The sequence below is a fragment of the Myxine glutinosa genome, chromosome 8, assembly GCF_964187855.1.
Source record: "Myxine glutinosa chromosome 8, kmMyxGlut1.1, whole genome shotgun sequence".
Classification (NCBI taxonomy): Eukaryota; Metazoa; Chordata; class Myxini; order Myxiniformes; family Myxinidae; genus Myxine; species Myxine glutinosa.
Genome location: NC_136268.1, coordinates 49,876,597 through 49,899,397, shown reverse-complemented (window position 1 = coordinate 49,899,397; position 22,801 = coordinate 49,876,597). Strand labels below are relative to the sequence as shown.

General features: G+C 44.3%; 1 protein-coding gene and 1 long non-coding RNA gene across 3 annotated transcripts in view; one reads left to right on the top strand and one right to left on the bottom strand.

The window, feature by feature from the left end:
- Positions 1–22,801, top strand: part of LOC137432473 (RNA-binding motif protein, X chromosome) — a 56,382-nt gene that overhangs the window by 12,940 nt on the left and 20,641 nt on the right. The window lies entirely within an intron of this gene.
- On the bottom strand, positions 6,203–22,585 carry LOC144893275 (uncharacterized). Its single transcript, XR_013624308.1, has 3 exons — positions 22,543–22,585; positions 6,656–6,730; positions 6,203–6,324 (listed from the first exon to the last, which is right to left on the bottom strand). It is a non-coding gene; the product is annotated as an uncharacterized LOC144893275 (long non-coding RNA).

Genomic DNA, 22,801 nt, shown 5'->3' with positions numbered 1-22,801 from the left:
GTTTTTTTTAATTTTTATAAAGTACATTTTTCTTATTTAAAAACACGTAACAAAAAAAATTGATGTGGTTTTTTGGGGGCTGGAACGGATTAATAGCATTTCAATGCATTTTAATGGGGAAATTTAATTTGAGAAACGAGCAAATTGAGTTACGAGCTCGGTCACAGAACGAATTAAACTCGTAAGTCAAGGTTTCACTGTATATATATATATATAATCTCAGCCGGTGGCAGAGCAGCGTGCTGATTCGCTCAGAGCGATCACGTGATGTTCCAACCTTGCCGCCATAATCTCACAGTTATGCGTTCGCACGTAATTCAGTTTTTTCACATTTCAGCGAGGAACATTGCCATTCACACCACATAGGTTTTTTTTCACTTTCATCTGATATTTGTGATTTATTTCAAACAAACTGTATTTCCCATCTACACGGCCATGTATTCCTATTAACGTTATGTAAAGTACATAAATTGTGTGGATTACATCATTTGTGGATGTGATCAATTGCCAGTAACTATCTATATCCCTCCCCTCCCCTTCCCTCCTCCACCTCCCTCCCGCTCCCCCTCCCGGGCTACCCTTCCCCCCTCCCCTTCCCCCTCCACCCTACCCTCTCCCCTTCCCCGAGGGAGTCCCGGGCAGAAAGATGTGTTGTCCTTGGTTGAAAACAAGCCAATCAATAACGAGTCCACACCAAGGGTTACGAACAAACCACCATATATTATAAATCCCACACAGGAATCACGACCCAATTAATACAGCACTTTACAATATAATTCCCATCTACAGGTGGATATAATTCCTATCTACAGGTGGCTATAATTCCTATCTACAGGTGGCTATAATTCCTATCTACAGGTGGCTATAATTCCTATCTACAGGTGGCGCCACCTTACTGAGCCCGTTAACCCCAAAACTCACGGCCCTTGCCCCAATGTCTCTGTACGCCTCGAAGGCGACGTCGATTCGCTCCAGCGATCGTGGAATCAATTTCCGATTCCAATCTGGGGAAGCGGAGTCGATCGGACCAACCCGCAGGCCACGTGGTCCAATCTCCAGCACGATGGCGGTAGAATGGGAAACCTCCCCAAAGACGATTTCGGGTACGTACCCGGTTGCGGTTCAATCCGCGAGTCTCTTCAATAAACCTCCCACAGCCACTGGCTTGTACAGCCGTCCCCGGCAGCCCGCCGGAGAGCAACGCCTGGTCGACGCGCCGCAAAAACCCGGTCACTGCCTGTGATGCGCATGGCGAAGATGGCGGTCGGCTTTCTCTTCCACCTGGGTTGGGAGGTGAGGATACTCGGCAACCTCCCCGAGGATACCCGACTACGCAGGTGTCACAGCAATTCGGCGATCTCCTATCGTGCGGACTTCTTTTCAAAGAGGCAAAGTTCCCTTGTCCTGCACGTTCGATTGCTCGGTCTGGAGCTGCAATCAGAACATGTCTTCTCACGATCTTCCCCGCTTCTCCCCCTCCTCTCCTTATCTCTTCCGGGTCACGATCCGATTTCCGGCCACCTTTTACCAGGAGCGCTTTTAACCCTTTTAACCACAATAAGCATGATCAACATCCGCATCATCAATAAGCAAGAAGCATCAACCCTGATAACAAGAACCACCATTATTAGGGCCGGTATCCGTAACAATATATATGTATATATGTATATATATATGTATATATGTATATATATATATGTATATATATATATATATACAGTGAAACCTTGACTTACGAGTGCACCAACTTACGAGTTTTCCGAGATACGAGCCGTCGCTCGGTCGATTTTTTGCTTTGTGATGCGAGCCGAGATCTGAGTTACGAGCGAGCGAGCTTGGATATAAAACACGTAATCGTCGAAAAACATGAGCGAGGTGTGCGTGTTGTCGACTTGGCAAGGCAGTACGATCGTAGTACTTCTACGATATGTACGATTTTGAAGCAGAAGGAGTCGATAAAGGCTATAACGCCAGCCAAGGGCGTTAAGATTATTTCAAAGCTCCGGTCCTCTGTCCATGAAGAGATGGAGAAGTTGTTGTTTGTGTGGTTGACGGAGAAGCAGCTCGCAGGAGATACCGTGACCGAGAGCATCATCTGTGAGAAGGCACGAGACATTTACAGGGATTTGGTGCAGCAGACGGCGGGAACATCAACGGACGAGGCATCGGAAGAGTCATTCAAAGCCAGTCGGGGATGGTTTGATAATTTTAAGAAGAGGACCGGCATTCACTCCGTCGTCAGGCATGGTGAGGCGGCAAGCTCGGATGTGAAGGCAGCTGAAGATTTTATTATAACTTTTGCCGAACTGATAGAAGCCGAAGGATACATCCCCCAGCAAATCTTCAACTGTGACGAGACAGGGCTCTTCTGGAAAAAGATGCCGAGGAGGACGTTTATAACGGTAAATACACTTAATAAAACCAGTTTATTTCTTTACATTCTCTTTTATTATGTACAGTATATACGAGGTCGTGCTTGTTTATACATTATTTGTTATTTATAAAGTACATTTTTCTTATTTAAAAACACGTAACAAAAAAAATTGGTGTGGTTTTTGGGGGGCTGGAACGGATTAATAGCATTTCAATTCATTTTAATGGGGAAATTTAATTTGAGAAACGAGCAAATTGAGTTATGAGCTCGGTCACAGAACGAATTAAACTCGTAAGTCAAGGTTTCACTGTATATACATATAAAACCGAAAACCATGGTTCATGAATCTGAGGCGGTGAAGCCGGTTAGCTATATATCTATTAATTATGTACTGTTTGAACGTCAGTTGCATCCTGTCTATTAATTGCGTACTGTTGGAACCCCCTTAGAGTTAGACATTCGACCTTTGAAGGCCCCTTTAGTCCCCCAAGACCATTAAGACCACCAGGAACCCTAAAGACCCAAAATACCCAGAAGACCCTTATGACCCTTAACCCGAAATAGCCCGGGCTATTTTGAAACTGCATAGCCTGGGGGGGGGGGGGGGGGGGGGCTAATTTGGCCCCCCTCAGATTTCGGGCATTTATCGTCCGATTGTGACCAAACTTGGCGTGTCTGTGTCCCATCATGTATTTTACAAGAATGCATAGTCAAATTTATGATATCTATTGTTATTCTTAATTTGTCTAATTAATGATGCAAATATGCAAATTTTTTCAAGGCATTCTCATTTTTTTCAGTTTCCCCCCCATTTATGGAGAAAATGCAATCAAATTTGGCATGTTTGTAGCTTGTCATATAATCTAAAAGATAGCTTTGTCAAATTAATGACATGTATTGAAATTTCATATTTATAATTGTAATTAATTATGCAAATATGCTAATTTTTCTTGAAATTCTGAATTTTCACATTTTGATTACCACGTCAGGGCAGAAATCTTTTTTCTAGTTGTAAATTGAAGAAAGGTGATGTTTAGTGTATGTTTTGACAATTTATGATTGAAATGTGGGAAATGATTATGCAAATTAGAGACAAATGAATATTCATTAACAACAAGAAAGTTGAATGTTTCACAGTAATTTATTAGATGTGACTTATGAATTAGCATGCTCAAAAGCAATAAAGAATGGCAGTTATATTTGGGTGTTGAAAGTCTACTGATGATAACATAACATTTATGCAAATCATGTGCATAACTGTTCTCAGGTCACAAAATATATCATACAGACAGTGTCATGAATATTCATTAGCACAAAGTATACAAAATCCACTTTTGCATTGATAACGAGATCTGACTGTTACATGATTGAAAACAGTATTGAATGACAGTTACAAAAAGTTTATATTTGGATGTTCACAGTCTACTACATGTAATCACATATTCAATTTATGCAAATCATATGCATAACTGTTCTTGGGTCACATCATATATCAAACAGACAGTGTAATGAATACTAATTAGTAAAATTATCAGGAAAATTCAACTTTTGCATTGATATGATCTGACTACTAAATGACTGAAAACAATATTGAATGTCAGGAACAAACAACTATACCCTTGTATCTTCAAAGTCTAACTCGATCTAATTTATGCAAATCATGGACTGTACTGTACCCTAAAATTGTAGATGGAAAAGATGGCAAACATTTCTTTATCTAGTTATAACTAATAAGTATGCATGTATGCAATCTTGACTGGCATACATGTAATCATTTGAACTTGGCGTACTGTAAATTATGTATGAAGAGATGTGCAAATTAGATCAATATCATAATCAAATCGAGATTGTTATTGTTTACAAAATGTAAGAGACACCTGACAATTGATAATCCTGAAAGTCCCTTTTTCAGCATGAAGTCCAATTTTCTTCCTTTTTCTTTCAGTTAGCTTTGTTTTGCATAGCATGCCAGACAGAAGTGAACAGTATGTTCTTTGCAACATGCCTCACCACAAACCTGGCACTGGCTTGGTGTCTTTGGCATGGCGTTTTTCCTCAGTTTATGTCCTTCTCCATGTGACTGATCTAAGCAGGCCCTGCAACGACGACGAGAATCGCCATGATGGTCCAACAGATCTCCCCCTGGCTCTCGATGTTGCACGCCGGCTGCCTCTGTTCCTAGTGCTCTCTTCATCTTTTGGGCAATGGGTGTCGATAATCCCCGAAGAGGACGCGCCTGTATGAAAGGGGTAGTCAGTTGCTCGGCTAACGTCAGTCCAAAGTCGAACGAATCGAGCTCTCGTGGTTTCTCTCCTTTGTTGAGAGCATAGATCGTCAGTGCGTTGACTCGGCAGGTATCGAGGAGGTATGCCAAGGCCACAATTGTCCACCGGTTGGATTTCGGCTTGCAGGTGAAACTCATTGCCCGTTGATCAATGACGTCCGTCCCCCCCTTTGTGTAGTCGTACAGTTTGTATGCAGCCGGCTTCTGTTTCCCATCGTCTTTTGTGACTCCGAGGATGGGTTTCATGGATGTGACCAACAGTACATTCTTTGTCCCTGATGACTTGGTGTTTACCACGTATGAGTGGAGGCTCACGTTCTTGTTTTCCCTGAACCAAGCAACTTTGTAGGAATGCTCCTTCACGTCCATCAGTCGTCTTCATTTCTTGGGGTAACCCCTTTCTGTTTGTTTGTATTGTGCCTGTGACTGTTATTCCTTTTTCGAATAACCATTCTGTGAGTGGGAGTGACGTGTACAGCCGATCAATGGTGAGATTGCGGCCTCACAACTGTTGGTGCTCCTTCATTTGATTTATGAGGTACTTGACTACCTCTTCAGTTCCTGTCACATAGTGGTGGGTAGGGTGGTCACCGGTTGGCTTCCCTGCGTATGGTAGACTGAAGAACGTGTAAGGATGTCTTGCATCGTTCAGCGAGCGAAACAGTAGGCCATACTTTGCCGGCTTGCTCCTGTTGTATTGCCTGAACGAAATTCCGGATCGCATTGGATACAAGGTTTCATCAATCGTGATGAAATCACTGGGTATCAGGGCCTCTGCACAATTCCTGTTCAGCAAGTCGTGGAGCTCGCGAAACGCTGCGAAACGATCGTTTCTCCATCGCTCTGGTCTTGTGTCCTTATCATCAAATGACAATTTGGTAAGCAGAAACTTGAATCGGTTCTTGCTCATTGTAGCGCCGAAAACCGGATGACCAACTCGATCGCCAAAGAGCCATTTGACGTCTAGCAGATTCTGACCGAGCATTCCTCTGTAGTAGAGCATGCCCAGCAGTGCTCTTATTTCCGTTGCCGATGCTTCACGAAGGTACGAATTCTTGTCCGAGTTCCGTACTTCTGGGGTCAAATTGGAAAGGTACTTGTTGATCTTTTTGTTTGTGTTGGTCAAAACAACAGCAAGCATGTCGTCAGAGAAGAAGCACCCCCAGGCTTTCACAGGAGTATCTGCATGTCTTGCATTCCGATTGACACCAGAAATTCCTGCCAAGACATTGGCAATATTCTGTCATCCTCTTGCTTGTGGCTGGGCTGTTTCCCAATGTATGCTTTTCCCTGGGTCATTTCGTTTCGGTTTCTCGACTACAACTGTGTATTCTTCTGGAGGACGAGGTAAAGTCCATGGATCATAGTTCTCAGGATCTAACGAGCTGTCGACGCTGTTCACTGCTCTGAGAGCTCTCTTTGGTTGAAAGGGATTCACCTCCTCCGCTTCAGGATCTTCGGCAGGGGGTTCATCTGCATGTTCTAAGTATTCCATCATCTGACTCCTCTGGAGAAAGGCGACCAACCAGCTCATCGTAGTCATCGTCGTCACTTTCGAACTGTCGAAATTGCTGAAATAGTTGCATCTCCAGGTCAAGTTCATGCTCAGGTTCAGGCACAATTCTGGCTGAGGTGGAGGTGGAGGTTCAGGCTCAACATGTTTATGCTGAAATGACAAAGGATATAAACAATACTAATTAGAATAATGTTTGGTTTTATATGTTGACAATGTTTCACTATTTTCAAATGTTATGATTTTTATGAATAGTATATTTACATTCTAAATTATGCTCACTTTCTTATTTTCCTTTTTTTTACTTTGGATATAAAAATAAATAAATGAAATGAAATAGAATATAAAATATCAATTACTCAATTTACATGCCATAAGAAATGCATTATTGTCATCAAATAACACATCAAAAAATATCTGAATGAAGAATCAATATTATACAAGTGGCTCAAAGAAATACTGTAAGTGAAAATCTGTAACTCACCTTTGTTGTTCTTTTCCTGGGAACACCACTTGATGTTGAAGCCATGATTGGTGATGATCATCCAAATGATAAATTCTAACGAATCCAAAATTGAGAAAGATGTGATGTCTCTTCAGCACTAGCTGAACAAGTAATGACTAGAACAGTTGAATCATTGTATGGACTAAATAGACAACATACAAGTTCACTTGTTCACTAGATACAGTGTATAAATATTGAATGGGGATGCTGAAAGGAGAGTAGAAGCAGATTAGTAGGAACAAGAAGTGATGCTTATCAACAGTGTCAATTTACTCTTTTGTCTTTCTCAGAGCAGGTTAGGAAGGGATTAGGAACAGATTAGGCAGGGATTAGTATCAGTAAATAAACCTGTTTATAAAAGACTTGAGTAAGCAGAGACACAAGGTGTGAAAATGCAGTCCCATGGATCACAATGTACATGCAATTCGAAAATAGTCGTTTTTGCTATATTATTATGTTACTAATTTTCTTGTGCACTTCTTTGTTTTATTCTATCACTATGTATTTAATTTTTGTATATCTAGAAGAATTCATTATAATCCACTATCAACAATATGAAAAATGTGAAATTATTTGTCCACTGACATTTTTTTAGATTGATAATTTTCTTGTTTCTCTCTTTGTTTCCCAATTCTTATGTATTTCTTTGTTTTTAATTTCTTATGTATTTCTTTGTTTTTAAATCTTTTGTTTTTCATTGTTTTGTTATCTAGAATAGTTGATGATAGCCAAAAGGGATGTTATCTGAGGAAAAACAGAAAAAAACATTCTTCTGACAACACTTCTTGTAAAACCCATACATTGTACACACAAAATCATTGGAAACCGCCATTTTTTTGTGACTTTGGTCATGAATATGTGCTATATCTCCACAACCGTACCCCCGATTTTCGCAAATAGGGTCTTAAAATGTGCGCGAGATGTGAAAGAAAAAAGTCATGAAATTTCAGCGTGAGATCTTTTTGCGTTAAAAAATTATCGCGAAAAATTTCGAGGGGGGGGGGCTAATTTAGCCCCCCTCTGGGCTATTCCGTGTTAAGATGCTTTCGACCAATTAGACCAGGTTGGACCCTTAACTATTTTGAGCTTTAGACCACCCTTTTTAGATTTCAAATCAATAATATCACCAATATTTAAAAAAAAAAAATTCCCGTATGCAGCCTGTGGCTGCTGGTTGAATCATTTCTCTGGAAGCGCGTTTGTGCCGTTGATGCAGTGTCCCAATTACCAGTGAGCTGGTACTCAATTTGCCCACCTCGGAAGGATGACAGGCTGTGTCAACCCTTTTGGCGTTAATTCAACGATCGACCGGGATTCAAACTCAGGATCCTAGGATCCCAAGCATATGACAAATAAATTTGTACAAATAAAATGTTTGTATTATGATTGGTGTAAACCATGACAACATGGCAACACAAGTTCACACAGGTCATTCGCCTTGGTTAAAGCAAGCCTGTGCTTCTGTAGTGACGTGTGGTGAGGCGAGCGTCGTGTGCCGATCCACGCAAGTATTCACAATTACCATGCCCTCCCTACAAATTTCCTGTTCAATGTAAATGCAACCAAAGTGACTGTTAAAAGGACCATCAAATATTGAAAGGTTGGAGCCTTTTGGTGTGTCGGACCTTGTGAAGGCTACAGTATGTATAGACTTTAGTCTTGAGGCTTCAAGCCTCTAGTGGCAGCCTATGGGCCAGTGCAATTGGAATCTATCAGAGCTATATAACCACGATGTATTATATGTGCATGTATGTAACCAGTTATTTTTTATTTTTGGGAGTGATTGAGTTAGTGGTCTGTTGCCTATTCACCGTCCAAATGAAGACAATCGTATAATGTCACCATTTTAAACTACACTCGAAGACTTGTGACTTTATGTACATTTGAAGACTGAACAACGCATCTTCTATCATGAAAGAAAAGTAAATTTTGATTGCAGCACATGCAGAGGAAAGAAAAAAGAAACTTTCAGGTAATGCGTGTTGATACTACAAAGTATTTAAAAAATTGGTTTTTCCTTTTTAATAAAACAATATTTTTTATCAAATTATTTATTTATTATTTTTAAATAAATTTTAAAAATATTTTATAAATTCAAATTTTTAAAATACAATTTTAAAATCAAATAGTCTGTGGGCTGAGTAGGGTTTACATGCACCCCCCCCACCCCCCCCACAACTTAACTTCCCGGGTATGTCCATACTGCCCCCACCCTAGGGGTTAGGAAAAACCATGTTAACAGAAAAAAAAAACTCATTCCCAAGGTACTGTCACGCATATTTTGATGTTACCCCCCCTGTGTTGGTGATTTCCGAAAATTAGGGGTAGGCGAAATTCAAATGGCCATAACTTTTTACCTAGTCACCCTATGGTTGCATATGACCCCTCAAAATGTTTGTCCTGGGACACTCTTTACAATGATGTGTTATATGCAAATGAGGTCACCAGAGGTCAAACTATGACCTAATTTGGGGGTTGCCCAAAAGCCATGACCTTGAAAGTTAAAAATGACCTGAGGTAGGCAAGAAATTGGTAAAGGAATGTTTTATTATGCCTTTTTGATAGTACATATATCAAGACAGTTTATGGAAAAAACAGCTTCGAAAAACTCCAAGTATTGACTGGTTGGCGGTCGTTTGAATTTAGAGGATGGCCCAAATGGCCAAAACAATGCATGAAGGCAAACTGCAATGTACCTATTTCTTTCAGGCAGCATGGAGCGCCCTGTGAGGAAGAGGAAGTCTGAAGACCAGAAAGACCATGCAGACTCGGAAGATGTAGGCTCGGCAAAGAAGGGTAAAGCTGAAGATGGTCAGGCACCCAGAGAATCGATAGAAAACGTTTGTATCATTCACATGAAAGACTCCAAGTGCCAAGACTTTATATTTCTCAAGAATTCGAAAGATCCAGATGCCAGGTTAAAAAGACTTTTGCAAATCAGTGAAAAACGGTTATTTCAACCTTTCGAATCCCCGAATCGAATGGAAAATGTCTGCAGGCAGATTCCATCAACCTACTCCATTTACCACGGGTATCACAGGGACTGTTACCAACTCTTCACGTCTAACTTGAACCGGTTAATTCCACAGCCAAACGAATCTCTTGACTTGGGGAAAAGACGGGAGTCACGAAGATCATCTACCGAAAAAGATGATGTCTTATTTCAACCAGACTGTGTCTTCTGTAACAAGGTTGGGAAAAAGGCTATAAAAGTACGTGGCGCTTGGACAACTGAACCAACTACAAAATTTGAACGCGGAGGTGGTGAAGCAGTTATTCGGGAGGCCGAAAAGAAACAAGACTTGAAACTTCTTCTGCGCATTAGGGTGCATCAAACGCCCCTATGTCAAGAAAACAATCTGTCCCCAATTTTATTTTGTTCCAGTCATAAAATAAAGTTCCTATGCAAAATTTGGTAAGGTTTTGATATCATCTTCTGGGTCCACCTCAGCAAATTAGATTTTGAGTCGGTAGTATCAGAGTCAGAAATTTGACACGCAGCTGTTTTGAGGCCCATAAATAAAAATGAAAGGATTGACCGATTGCTACATACAATAGCTCTTTGGAAAGGTATTATTGTGCTCTGTAGCAATATATAATCATCATAGGGATAGGGATATAATTCACTTATACACAAATAGTCAAAATCATGATTTTATTGGTATAATCATGTATTATAGATACCAGAATGATATAATTTTTATTACAGTAGAATCATATATGCACAATCTTAGCATTTATCATCTTAATACGAGTACATCTGACTATAGATGAACATGAAAATAGAAACAAAACAAAGATACTGTAGTTTTCATGGATATTTCTGACAGTTTAGTCTTGAGCTGCTCGCTTTCGAAGATTCGGTTTCTCCTTGCGGTTGTGCTCAACAACTTGTAGCACATTTTGGTAGTGGTCTTCACTTCTGGCTGCTGAAAGGAAGTCAGAGCTAAGCTTAACTCCCCTTTCTGCAGAGTCATTCACCACATTCAAGGCTTCAACATTAGTCCATGATGTCTGGTAGGCTGCAGAGTTCGTCCATTCTTGAACATCGGTAACTAGAAATGCCCAGTCAAGCTTCAGATGATGAAATAGGTACCATGAATCTGGTCCAACAAAATCAGCCAGAGTGGTCTTCTCAGTCAAGTCATCAGGAAATCTGGGCTTTCCAAACCCAGTACCAAACCGTCCTTGTGGGTTGGTTACTGGAAAATCTGGCTGAACCTCCAGAAGTCTGTCTGCCAGAGCACGGCGATGGTCATGAGGAACAACTGAGCTGAAGAGGGCAAGTGGAACCATCTCTTCTGTGAGGTACCAGAGATGTCGTTTGAAGGCTTTCAGGGCACTTCTTGAGATTCCAGCATTGACAGCTTCATACTGTTTCAGTTTGGAGATGAGCTGCAGGTTATTCCATGGGGCATCGGTGACAGAGGTACATGTCATCCACCAGGAGCTGTATACTAGAGTGACAAACGTGACAAATTCTCTGATCTTTGGCACTTGTTTTTCTGTGGTAATTGTACCTGCTGGAAGATCAGCGATTTGTTTTTCGAAGAGACATAATTTGATTGAGTAGAGGAGCTTCGCCATCCATCTGGCTTTATGCAGTGCACCAGGACGCTTGAAGGTTATTTTATGTTCAGCTACTTCACCATCAAGGAATACAGTACACAGGTCAACAAATTCCAAATAATCATCACGTCTTAGAGATTGCTCGGTGTGACAGAGTCTGAGAACATTATTTTGCCAGTCACTTGTCAAACTTGTTGCTGCTTCATTTAGTTGAGATGGATCAAATCGTGAAAGTGGTTCATTGAATGTGTGTGGAAACATTTCAAAGTTCTTGCGAAACCTTGAGAAGAGGAAGATATCTGGTGACTTAGATGCTTCAACTTTAAGATCAGTAAAAATGTGCGTAAGAATGACTTCACCAATGTGGTGTCTGCAGCCTGACCACAGAAGAGCTTTGTTAAGCCGTTGTTGAATTGTTACACAAGCTGCACTGATGTGGCCGGTGTTAGATGCAGTTGTGTCAAATGTCAAGTTGACAACATTCTCTTGGCAGTTCCATGATTCAAGTAGGTTATTAGTCAGCTGAGCAATTATATCTCCAGATTTACGGTCTGTTCCAGGCTTGTAGGATGGAACACCCAGCAGCTTCATATCAGTTTAACCCAAAAGCACAGCCAGGCGTTCTTCAAAAGTGTTTTGGTTAGTTAAGCATGGAAGCAGCTTTGAGTCCCAGTGCAACGTAGCAAGCTTCGGAGGTATCCATTTGTCCTTACAGGTAGTAGCAATATGCTGTCCAATTTTGCGTCTTGATTTATCTGCTGTAGCATATGATGTTGACACCTTCGCTACATCCCCTCCTGTTTCTTCAATAAGAGCTTCTGTGAAAGCAGCCTGTTGGGTTGGTGTCATCTTCATCCTTGTTGCCAGTGAAACAAGACTGGGCCTCTTCAGGATGTCATGTGGAATGAAAACTGATGTGGCAGGTCTAACTAAACGATGATGACTTCTTGAGGTTGTTGGTGTGCTTGTTGAAGGTCCAAGAGTTACTTCTTCATCACTGTCACTAATATTATACACAGTGGTTGTAGTATTTATGTTGAACTCCAGCTCCATACTTGCTCGCCTCTCTGATTCTTTTTCCTCGCGGTTCACTTTACGCTGCATCTTATCTGCCAACAGTTTATCTTGGCAGCCAAATGTTGCACAGCGATCTGTCTTCATAGATTCCAGGAATGCTAAGTCTTCAGGATTCTTGATGTGAGAACTAGCATCATTGGGCCACAAGGGAAATGTCTCCATAAATTTCATCTCCATTTGATTCACCTTTGTGATGCTTGCTGGAGTTGTTCTTCGGTTGATAGGGATTGATCTAAGCTTGGAATTATCATCTGCAAGTTTGATAATTTTCTCAATAGCCTTGCGTTCAGAGATGATAGGAATATTAGCCTTGCCATAAAATGGTGTCACTTTCTGCAGTACAAGCTTTGCTGATTCCCACCGAGAGCGTCGTTCAAGTTTGCCATCTTCCGTGTGCCACATGAAACAACGTAGTACATGTAAACAAGTTGGAAGTCTGGTGCCATTGATCTGGGAATCTTGTTCAGTTATGGCACTTCCAAGACCAAACACCTTGGTGGACTCTCTTGTTGCAACAGATGCTTTCTTTACTGTGCCATCCATTGTTTTATCTGAAAGAAAAAGGTAGTATTAGTAACAATAATGTCATTTCATAATTATGTACAACAAATAAATCAATTATCCAATTTTATTAGAGTATAGCCTAATAATTGTTTTAATCATCTTGTCTAGTTAAAAGATCTCTGTAAAGACAAGATGACAACAACATTCAGGATATTCTTTAATTTATATATTATATTTTAAAAATACTCTTCATTTAGCTTTATATCCATATTTTGAAAAAAATCATTATTTTGACTATTTGTATATAAATGAATTGTATCCATATCCCTATGATGATGATATATTGCTACAGAGCACAATAATACCTTTACAAAGAGTTATTATATGTAGCAATCAGTCAATCCTTTCATTTTTATTCATGGGCCTCAAAACAGCTGCGTGTCAAATTTCCAACTCTGATACCACCGACTCAAAATATGAAATGGTGAGGTGGATCCAGAAGATGATGTCCAAACCTTACCAAATTTTGCATAGCAACTTTATTTTATGATTGGAACAAAATAAAATTTGGGACAGATCAATCCAACATCTTTTAAAAAATAGTTGGGCGTTTGATGCACCCTACTGCGCATATCCGGTTTTGACCTTTTTGCATGCGAGACCATGTACCATCAGAGTTGTCGATGTCAGTACATGCAGAGACCTGAGAACGTGAGAAGTGGAGAAGTAGCAATCCTGGACACATTGAGCAACAAGCTTCACTTGATAAAGCACATGAACAATCATCAATAGAATATGTGAACTGATAAATGAAAAGGTTGTAAAGGAGAAAGATGTGCTCAGGTTGTCCGACTTGAGAAGCATATATGTATCTGACCTAGCTAAAACTCCCCATTCAAATCCAAGTTACAGGGGGGAAAATCTGAAAAACAAATTAGAGAAATGTGACCTGTACAAAGACACATTAGGTTTCTGTCCCATCAGTGATGATGGACGTTTCAAATCTTACCTGGTGTATAATCTCAAGTGTGATGTAGGCACTGCTGTCAAAGCAACATACACACTTCGTTCTGTTGATAGGTCCAGAGAAACGGCTAGACAAAAACGCCCATGCAAAAGCTGTCTGCAACAGCATGCCGAACGTGCGAATTATCAAGTTGCCATATGGAGGCGAGCTCACATCCCAAATCCTGATATGCCGAATCCAATTCATGGACATGGATGGGTAGACGAAAGTGGGACTCTGCAGCCAAAATGGACAGATCATGACATTTTGCCAACCAAACTGGTGGATATCCTTGAACAGAAACTGGAGAGTGAGAACAGTGATGATGAGGAGGAGGATGGAGATGATAACAATGACCAAGGCGATGAAATGTCATCTTCAAGTGAAGAGAGCGGAAGTGAGAGCGACGATGATTAAGTTCTGTCATTAAACTGAAGTGAAGTTGGTTGAACCACAATCAGTCACATCTTACAGGTTAGCTTTTATTTGGGGCATATAATTCACTCGGGGAATGGTGTAACTTGGATCTGAATGGTGACATAATTTCTTAAATAACTGTAATAATTTTTTTGGTTGGTTTTGTGATTATTGCGAACTGGCAAATGACTTTCCTTGAAAGAAAATTATGCACCCAGTTGACCTTTGACCTTGATAATCTGACCTTGAATGTCAGATTATAGCCAGTTTTGGAATATTATGTTATGATACCACCTTTGAACCCATTTAGCAAATCTTTGTCATCAAAACGAAGTATTGATGCTTTGGAGGTTGAAAGAACAAATTTTGGTCATTTTTCGAATTCGTCCTCTAAATTCAAACGACCGCCAACCAGTCAATACTTGGAATTTTTCGAAGCTGTTTTTTTCCATAAACTGTCTTGATATATGTACTATCAAAAAGGCATAATAAAACATTCCTTTACCAATTTCTTGCCGACCTCGGGTCATTTTTAACTTTCAAGGTCATGGATTTTGGGCAACCCCCAAATTACGTCATAGTTTGACCTCTGGTGACCTCATTAGTGACCTCATTTGCATATAACACATCATTGTAAAGAGTGTCCCAGGACAAACATTTTGAGGGGTCATATGCAACCCTGGTGTTGGGCTAGCGGCTAGGGTGCCGGCTTAGGATCCTAGGATCCTGGGTTCGAATCTCGGTCGATCGCCGAATTAATGCCAGGGGGGTTGACTCAGCCTGTCATCCTTCCGAGGTCGGCTAATTGAGTACCAGTTCACTGGTAATTCCCTGTTTGTCATTGAAGGCGGCAAAAAGGGTTGGCGTCAGGAAGGGCATCCGGCCGTAAAACATTGCTTCAAAAAGGGGACCAAAAAAACAACAACTACCACGGTCCCCGAAAAGGCCAACCCCCGCTTTGCGGGGAAAAATGGCCTCTAAACGGTGGTTTTTTATATGCAACCATAGGATGACTAGGTAAAAAGTTATGGCCATTTGAATTTCGCCTACCCCTAATTTTCGGAAATCACCGACACAGGGGGGTAACATCAAAATATGCGTGGGAGGTACCTTGGGAATGAGTTTTTTTTTCTGTTAACATGGTTTTTCCTAACCCCTAGGGTGGGGGGTACATGGACATACCCGGGAAGTTAAGTTGTGTGGGGGGGTGCATGTAAACCCTACTCAGCCCACGGACTAAAATTATTTGCGTTGTAAAAATCAGATCTACAACATTGTCCCAATAGTAGATTTAATTCAGAATCGATCTCTAGTAACACCTGGAAGAAATCAGTAAGAATAATATCAGTATACCGTTATCATAGAAGTAATAATGAATAGGCAATTGGTACAAGCAAACAAGCAAGCATGGAACATCTAGCAATACACACCATTCGTATATGCACTACCACACAGGATAAATGTCACAGGAACGAATCGGAGCGATGAACGTCCGAGGGTTTTTTTTTTTTCTTTTTCTTTTTGTATACTGAATCGAGGCTCGTGAAAGAGCTGACATTTACTTCACAAACAAATCAACCAGACAAACAAAATATATAAAAAGAGGGAGTGGAAGACAAGAGAAGGGGAAGCACACAAACACTTGAGAGCACACAACATTTAAGAGCAGGGAGATGTATGGGAGGGAGAGGGCTTGGGGGGGTGGAGGCGTGGGAAAGGGAGGGAGGGGGGGGGGGAGAAGTATCAAACACAAGGACACCAAGGACTTCCAAGACAGAAGTTGGTATTTCAAAAAAGTGCAATTGGGGTGAAATTAGCGGGGATAGAAAAGATCAAGGTTTTGGATGGGGGAAGATAAGAGATGGTGGTGAACAGCTGTTTTAAAGACCTGGAGGGTGGAGTGGGATTGAAGAGAGTGAGGGAGTTTGTTCCAGAGGTGGGAGAAAAGAGGAATGAAGGAGTGAAGGTGAGCAGAGAGTCTTGATTTTGGCAGTTTAACCATAAGAGGGTTGCAGGCAGATCTTGTGCGACCTGTAGGAATATTTGTGGGACAGAGCCCAGAGAGAGCTGGGGGGGGGGGGGGGCAAGGCCAGAGAGGAGTCGGTAGAAGACGGAAAGACCACCAACCTGCCTGCGGTGAGTGAGTGAGTGAGAGGCCCTTGGAGTTAGCTTCATCGCGGGAGATTCCAATGATTCTGAATGCTTTGGTTTCAACAGCGTGAAGACGAGCTAGGTGTGAGGCAGGAGCACCAGCCCAGAGGGGAGAGCAGTATTCCATTGAGCTGCGGATGAAAGCCTTGTATGTGGTGAGGAGCTCAGGTGTGCCAAGGAAGGACTTCGCACGACGGAGGATGCCCAGTCGGCGACTGGCTTTGGAGGCCAGATTTGAAATGTGGTTTTCCCAGGAAAGATCATGGCAGATAGTGAGACCCAAAAGCTTGAGTGACAGAACTTCTTGGAGAGGATTATTCAGAAAGTGGATGGGAGGGTTGTCCAGTCGGTCTTTTCGGAGAGACATCGTAAGAGTGTGAGATTTGTCAGGATTGAAAGACATGTTCCACTTGTTTGCCCAGTCTGTGATTTTGTCCAGGTCTGCAGAGAGTGAGGAGGCTGCAGACTGCCGATCTGAGGGATGAAGAATGGAGCGACAGAGAATATAGAGGATTTTCAAGAGAGTCAGAGAGATCATTGATGAAGACCAGAAAAAGCACAGGGCCCAGAACACTGCCTTGGGGAACTCCAGCCTGAACAGGAAGAGGAGATTAGAGAAACCCATTCAGGGCCACACGTTGACCGACTAGAGAGGAAGTCCGCCAGCCATGCGTGGAGATTTCCATGGATACCAAAAGAGGAGAGTTTGGTGAGCAGAGCGGGGTGCCAGACCGTATCGAAGGCACGTGATATGTCAAGGGAGACGGCTCTAATTTCCTGTTTGGCATTGAGGACCTCCATCCATTGTTGAGAAAGCAGAAGCAGCATGTCCAGAGTAGAGTGACCAGGTCTGAAACCAAATTGATGATCAGAGATCAAGCCATTGGAGAAGAGGAAAGATTTCATATCTGAAGCAATGATGGATTCCATGACTTTGCTGATAATTGGGAGAAGGCTGATTGGTCTGTAGTTGCTGGGATCTGTTTTTGCACCTTTTTTGTGCAAAGCGGTGATGTTGGCAGATTTCCAAGCCAGATGGCAGATGACCTTGAGCAAAAGAGAGGGTGAAGAGAACAGAGAGAGGGAGTGAAAGAGCGGAAGAACAAGATTTTAGGACCCGTGGCCGTGGGCTGATGCCGTCAGGTCCAGTTGCAGAATCAGAGTCGAGGGTTGACAGAAACTTTTCCGCCTTGTCAGGAGGAAAGGACACAGAGTCCAGGAGCAGCTGGGTACGGTGGGTACAGAGAGGGATGGGTTTGGGACACAAGATTTAGAGGCAAACACAGAGTTGAGGCATTCAGCTTTTTCACGTGCGGAGTCAGCCGTGTGGCCGTTTGAGGTGAGGGAGGGGATGGAGGGGGAACACACACCAGAAACAGATTTGACCAGATGCCACCAGGATTTGGAAGAGGGAGACAGATAAGATAGTTCTGTCCTGAGAACGGAGAGATATTGTTTCCTAGCTTTCCTGAGGGTGGACACACACTTGTTTCGGGCTTTGTGAAAGGAAATGAGATTTCCTTCCATTGGATTTGCTTTCCAGGAGACGAAAGCAAGTTGTTTCTGGGCAATAGCCTCACCACATGATTCCGTGTACCATGGACGGGAGGAAGGGTATGACAACTGAAGACGAGATGGGATAAATCTGTGCATGAGAGAGAGCAATTTACTTTGGAAGAATTCCCAGGATGAGTTAATGTCAGAGGCGGTAGAGATGGGAGACCAGTCCAGATGATTGATGGCTGCTTGAAGACCGTGCCAGTTGGCCTGAGTGAAATTCCAGGCTCGTCGACGCTGAGGAGGCTCTCTGAGAATGGTCAGAGAGATGTCCACTTTAACAAGCATATCATCAGATGAGCCGATTGGAGCAGAAGAAGAGCAGCAGACATTTTCAGGGAAGTTAGTCATAACCAAGTCCAGAAGAGAAGATGCTCCGTTGACTGAGATCTGGGTCAGGAATCGGGATCCGGGTCGGGAGTTCTTATGAAAGCCCCTCAGTGGTCAGAGCCAGGATAGCACCTGGGTTCAACTTAGACACAATTTCATTACATTCTCCCCTCCGCTAAAACTACACTACCTCTCGGGCAGAAACCAAGCTAGCAAAGCATAGTAGCAGAGTAATCAGTTAGCAATGGTCCATGTCAGTCAGTCCAACCATAGCGGTCGGGGCGGTGAATTTCTCTCCTGGCGCGGGTCCGGTAACCACCAGGTACCACATCCCCAAGGCCGGAATCCCCCGCATCGGAGTATCCGCCTAAATCGGGTGACGGCGGTGGCCCCACAGGGCCAGCCGGATCGGGTGCATGTAGCGGTGGGGAAGCCGGTAGATGCTCCATTGTCGGATCTACTGTGTCGTAAGCCGGCTCGTCATCATCCCCGCATGGGGCCAGATGGCGTACCGAGACCGTAGACTCCCGTCCATTGGGCAACAGCACACGAGCGTGCTCGGGATTGGCTTGAAGAACATGCACCTTGTCTACGAGTGGGTCATATTTACTCGTGCGAACCACGCGTTTGAGAAAAGCCGGTCCTGGCTCAGCAAGCCAGCCCGGTAAAGGTCGGGTACTGCCCGAACGCCGCGGGTAACGAAACACGGTCGTGGGGAGTTTCATTTGTAGCGGTGCACAATAAAGTCCTGCTCGAGCTTAATGTCCCGGGTAACGACCAAGCCCATTGGTCCAGTCCGCGGGACCTAAGGCTCAGAGTGACGGCCCTCAATATAATGCCATTAAAGCGTTCTACCTGTCCATTCGCCTGTGGCCTATACGGACTAGTATAGCTAGAAGCGACATTATGCTGGAGCAAGAAGTTCCTCACATCCTGGGATAAGAACACCCACGCCCCGATCGGTGTGCACATAGGCCGGATTGCCAAACATAGAAAACAAGTTCCGCAGACACCGGATAACCGTAGCAGCCGACATATCACCGCACGGGAAAGCAAAAGGGAATCTAGAGAACTCATCAACGATCGTGAGTAGATAACGAGATTTACTCGAAGCCGGCAGGGGTCCTTTGAAGTCCATTGCCAATCTCTCCCACGGCCGAGTGGCCCGGACCAGCGGACCCATCGGAGGGTCGTAGAAGCGAGGTTTGAGTTGAGCGCAAACGGAACAAGAGCGACAGAGTCGACGAACATCCTCAACGGAATAGGGCAAGTTACGACTGCGCACATAATGGGTGAAACGCGTCACGCCAGGATGGCAGAAGGTCTCATGAAGAACATGCAGATCCTCAAAGGAGGTGAGGCTCGCACACATCGCAGGCCGTGATAAAGCATCGGCAACGAGGTTATCCCGCCCTGGGCGATATTTGATTTTGTAACAGAAATCAGCGAGCTCGATCCGCCAGCGAGTGATTTTCTCATTCTTAATGCGTTGAGCATGCTGCGTGTCGTACATAAAGGCAACACTGTTGATCTGTGATGATTTGAAAACATCGTCCGAGCAAATATGGACGCCAACGCCTGATCGACTCGACGATGGCATACACCTCCTTTTCGACAGACGAATGTCTCCATTCCACGGAGGAGAGAGTCCTTGAAAAGAAGGCCACAAGGCGACCCCCTTGAGAGAGTGTCGCAGCTATCGCGTGGTCCGACGCATCGCTTTCCAAAACAAAGGACTTGTTTTCGTCAATCGTCGACACAGCGGCGCCAGCGATGTCGGACTTCAGGCCATGAAAAGCGGCCTGAGCAGCGTGAATCATGGGGAACGCATCGCAATCCACAAGCGGGCGAAGCTTCTCGGAAAAAATTTGAACCCACTGAGAATAATGAGCAAACGGCCCGAGCGCACGCTTCAATGAAGCACGATCGCGGGGTGGGGCCATGTCGAGCATGGGTCGCAGACGCTCCTTATCCGGAGCGATAGAGGCATGGGTCACGGTGTACCCCAGGAGATCTATCGTGCGAGCAGAATAGCGACATTTAGCCTCGTTCATAGTCAGTCGATACTTGTGCGCAACCTCGAGGAAGCGCTTCAGATTAGCATCATGATGTTCTTTGTTGTACCCGCAAACCGTGAGATTATCCAGATAAACAAAGACATCGGTTAAATTATCCTTAGCGATGAGGTCGTCCATATCCCTTTGGAAGCACGCAACCCCATTCGTGACCCCGAAAGGTAGCTGGGTGAACTGGTACAACCTCTGTCCGGATTCAAACGCAGTGTCGGTGCGATCGGCCGCGGAGAGGGGAATCTGATGATACGCGCTACGTAGATCGAGAGTGCTATATACCGAGTACTGTGCCACCTGTCGTACCAGGGAATCCATTCCCGGGAGTGGGTAGGTGTCCAATTGGGTAAACCGATTAATCGTATGGGAATAGTCTATTACCATGTGTTTGCAGTGTGATTCGGTTCGTACCACCAAAACCTGGGCCCGCCAGGGCGACCGACTAGGTTCTATGATACCTTCCTTTAGGAGTTGCGCAGTCTCTTCCGCAATGAATTGCGTGTCAGCCCGTGAGTAGCGTCGCGATTTAACAGCAACCGGTGTACAGTCAGTAGTCATATTGGGAAACAGCGACAGTGGCTCAATTTCCATCCCTGCAAGAGCACACACAGCAAGAGTATCAGCACCACCAAATTCCATTTCCAAACGCCCATGATGGTGCCGGAGAAAATCGTGTCCGAGCAAAACTTCTGCACATAATGCTGGTAAGACCATTAAATGCACATCCGGAAACATTCGACCCTTAATCACAAGCTTCAGTTGACATTCCCCCCCGAGTGCTGAGCCATAGCCCTTGAGAAGCCATGAAAATTCTGCGTTTTGTCCCGAGAATCGGCCAGCCATGCTTCTGAACAAGTCGTAAATCGACATAACTATCAGTGGAGCCCGTATCGATTAAAGCATTTGCAAATTTCCCTTCTATCATGAGTGGAATAACAGCACTGGCCAGGCCTGGTGGCCCTGCAGTAGTCGAGTCGTCGAGGGGTGGCGCTCGAGCCTCGCGTGTGGATCCGACGCCAGCTAATGTCTTTCGTGCAGTTGAAGTCGCTTGTAGGCCAGTCAAACCGTCGGCAGGGGGCGCTCGTGCCACGCGCGGAGATCCCAGCTTTCGTGTAGTCAAAGTGGATCGTTGGTCGGTCGTGTTGCCACCAGAGGGCGCTCGTGCGATGCGCGAAGATTCGAAGCCAGCGTACGTCGATCGGGAAGCCGAACCTGGAAATGGACTGGGTGTCGAAAGAATGCCCGTCAAGGACGGTTGAGACGCGTACCGTTGTGATAGCGCGACTATTTTAGTCGGCGCTGCAAGCCTCATCAAGGTCGAGCGCTCGGCGAGAGGCCCACGGAGAGGGGCGGTTCCAATCAAGGTCGAGCGCTCGGCGAGGGGCCCACGGAGAGGGGCGATTCCAATCAAGGCCGTGCGAAGCGCGCGAGGCGCCGTTTGTTCCGCGGGCGAGGAGAGAAGCCATTCAGCATCGAGCGAGTTCGCCGGCCCCGTGACGCACGACAAACTTTTGCAAAGTGTCCTTTCTTCGAACACAAATGACACGTCACCTCCTTAGCCAGACAAACTGACCTGAGATGGTTCCGGTTCCCGCAGAAATAGCACTTAGCGTTACTTCCTGGCTTGGGTCCAGCAGCGACGGCCGCTGTCAAACTCGGGTCGGGGTCCCCAAGCGCATCGGGCGCCTCCAATTCTGGCGAGGATGCAGCAATTGCAGCATCCTCTAGCTCGGCGGTAGCTCTCTCCGGTCGTGTCGGTCGGGATATCCCTGCAATGACGTGTGGGCGTTCATACGCGTCGGCTTGTAGCTGCGCTTCGGTGTACACGTGAGATAACCGAAGGGCTGTTTCTCGGGTCAATTTGTCTTGTTCGAGTAGTCGTCTGACGACCTGCGATCTAATGCCTGAGACAAAAGCATCGCGAGCCAGGTCATCACAAACTTGTGCATGCGCCGGACGTTGTACAGACACGTCCGGAGTCTCGGTGGTACAGTCCTTCAATAATTATCGTCGGATGTCTTGAGCGAATTGGTCAAGGGTCTCCGTGGGTTCTTGTCGACGAGACGCAAGCAGATATCGGGTGTAGACCACACTCCGGGTTTTAATGTAAATACGTCTCAGCTCGGCCACGGCAGCATCGTACGTGTAGCGCACTGAGTGATGGACATGTACACAGTATGATTCACCTTGGATTGCAACACCGCAAGCTTCGTGACAGCGGTGATTTCCTCCTGCGCTTCCAGATGATTGGTAAGGAGCTTCAACCAGTGTAACAGTTGTGCAGACACGTCCGGCGCTTGGGGGTCCGACGTCCGTACTGAAAACTGGAACTTGTATCAGCTTATGAGCCATGTTGTTCTCGTTCAGGACGAAGAGAGGATTCTGAATTAAGTGTTGTAAAAATCAGATCTACAACATTGTCCCAATACCGTAGTAGGTTTAATT